General features: G+C 38.3%; 1 long non-coding RNA gene across 1 annotated transcript; it reads left to right on the top strand.

Annotated features, from left to right (window-relative positions):
* Nucleotides 1–368: 368 nt before the first annotated feature.
* Nucleotides 369–1618, top strand: LOC149090891 (uncharacterized). The gene is made up of 3 exons (XR_016197464.1): nt 369–421; nt 1205–1279; nt 1337–1618. It is a non-coding gene; the product is annotated as an uncharacterized LOC149090891 (long non-coding RNA).
* The last annotated feature ends 981 nt before the right edge of the window (nt 1619–2599 follow it).

Below are 2599 nucleotides of genomic sequence, written 5' to 3'. Positions count from 1 at the left end.
AATTCTCAAACGGTTCTGACTCTGCCGTATTGGAGTGACTGTTCCAGAGCGGAGAAAAGGGGTCTTACGTGGCGTAGAAGTTAACCGTGATTACGGTCAGTACACTTTCGGCTGAGTTGCCTTTGCGATTGTTCCTAACGAATGCTCTCACGAACACAATCTAAGGTTATATACATATAAGTTAAGACTATCGACAATCTAAGGAGGCTGGAGAGTCCAGTCAGACATTCAAAGTGAGAACCCAATGAGTAGAACTGATTTGGGCCAGTTTATATTCGAACTAGAGAGTTTATATCTATTGCTACTAAATTATATAAAATATATTATTTCATTGAACATAAAGTTGTTTATATTCACATGAGCCCACCAAAGGGAAATGGTGACGTGTCAATAATTCTATAAAAATAACTTATTAAAACAAGTAAGAAGACTCTAGTCGAGACTGCTCGACTAGGAGATACCCTGAACCCTCCAAGCTGATATTCTTATCATTCTGCACTTCTTTTATGCACGCACACATACATATATATGCATCCACCCTCACGCGCCTGCGCTCTGCTAACTGCGCAGTAAGCAGCGACTGTGCTTGGGCTGCGCTGCAGCGTGGGCAATAGTATGAGAATTTACTTGGTGAATAACTTCTTTTGTAAACACACGATCTTAATGAAATTTTCAGAGCGTTATCATGTGGTCAAAATGTGTGTACATTCTAAAGCACAAGGCTCTAGTACTTGAAATAATATTTTTACTAATTGGGGGCGAAGGGGGCGTGGTATCTAAAATCTGTTGATTACAAAATGTTTGTATTCATCATATATATATATATATATATATATATATATATATACAGTAAATCTGAAGTCTCTATGTCTAAAAGTATTCCAATGAGGCTCAAAAAACAAAATCAATTTTTCGATTATTCTTGATAAAAAAGTTATCGGATGAGTTATCGAAAAAATAAAGCAAACTCGTACTGCGTATGCACAAAAATTTCAGCTCTCTAGCTCTTATATCTTCTGAGATCTCGGCGTTCATACGGACGGACGGACAGACGGACAGGGCTATATCGACTCAGCTCGTCGTGCTGATCCAGAATATATATACTTTATGGGGTCTGCGATGATTCCTTTTGCCTGTTACATACGTTTACACAAAAACCCTATACCCTGATTTCAAGTTTTTAATGGGTTCAGGGTATAAAAAGCAAGTACAAATAAATTGTTCCAATCCAATTGGGCAATTGTTGGCATATTTACGAAGTACTTCTGTGATTTGCAAAGTAATGGGGTGAAAGTATTTGCCATAACATAACACAATTAATAATAACAATTTCTAGCAAGTGTTGGTGCACTAGACAATTCTATAACATAAACGAAATCGTGGCTATATGGTGGTATTGGCAGTACCTTGGTTCAAATCCGTGCCGAGACGATTCTTAAACAGAAATTTTCAGGCGGTACGAGATTGATTCTCGTATCGAGGTTCAAATCCTTGCCGTAAAGACATTAAACGTGACAATTTCCACCTGTGTTGAATGATGGGTTTCCGTATAAATTGAAAGGAACCTAGTGGTCAAAGTTAAGTTTGAAGCACTAACTATATAAGAAAATTAAAAGGCGGTCATCTGGAATTCTCTAATCAACAAGCAAAGTATAAATATGCAAAAATAAAAAAATGAATTGCAGGAAACCTTCTATTCGATCGTGGAAGGTCTTAGAGCCAAAGAGGAATACTTTGGGATTCCCTTTCAGAAAAGAATAAGTCTGACAACAATATATAAAAGAAAAAAGTAAAATGTATAAATAAATGAAACAAAAGCAAGAGATAGACCAGATGATTGTGGAACCACCCTCACCTAAGAAGGTCTTACACCAAAAAGGATCCTGAGGGCTTCCCAAGCTATATAAAATAATAAAAACTGTTTGCCGGTTCGGTAACAAAACATAAAACACCTAGTAATTGGTAATTCAAAAGACAACGCAATCACACGTAGTAATACACATAGTAATTCAATACAATTAGTAATTCAATGAAATAAAATTAATATTATGAGAATTTATTTGTTGAATAATTTAATTTCTAGACGTCCAAAAGGTGTATATCGATAGCCCTCTTTATGCTAATTTAGGGACTCCGGAACTATCGGAGCTGTAGCTCCGATTCCGACTGACCTTATGTCCAACGCTTCTGCTCTCATCGTCCCAAATCTGGCTGGTAACATCTCTTCGCCTCCAATTTCGCAACTTTTGTTAAACGAACTTCCGAAAGTCCAGCTAGCAGACGCCGAGTTTTACAAGAGTGCGGAAATTGATGTCCTAGGCGCGGATATTCTGCCGACTATTATTCAAGGAGGCTATCATCCTAATCTTTGTGGACCTCTTATATGTCTGGAGGTTTGTTCTCGGTTGGGTACATGTCCTTTTTACAGACGATACCAGGAACGGTCTCCTCCTTCACAACTCAGGTTTCTGTTTCGGGAGAGACAAAACTCTTCCATTCCGAACTCCCAACAGCACCACTCCAAAAGTGAGGGTCGGTTTCAATGCTCTCCGTCTTCGCACACACAAATACACACACCCACACACTCACATACACAGGC

Source organism: Drosophila navojoa, chromosome X, assembly GCF_054131105.1.
Source record: "Drosophila navojoa isolate 15081-1374.11 chromosome X, UAZ_NAV_1.0, whole genome shotgun sequence".
NCBI classification, from domain to species: Eukaryota; Metazoa; Arthropoda; class Insecta; order Diptera; family Drosophilidae; genus Drosophila; species Drosophila navojoa.
This window is presented reverse-complemented; position numbering and strand designations above follow the sequence as displayed.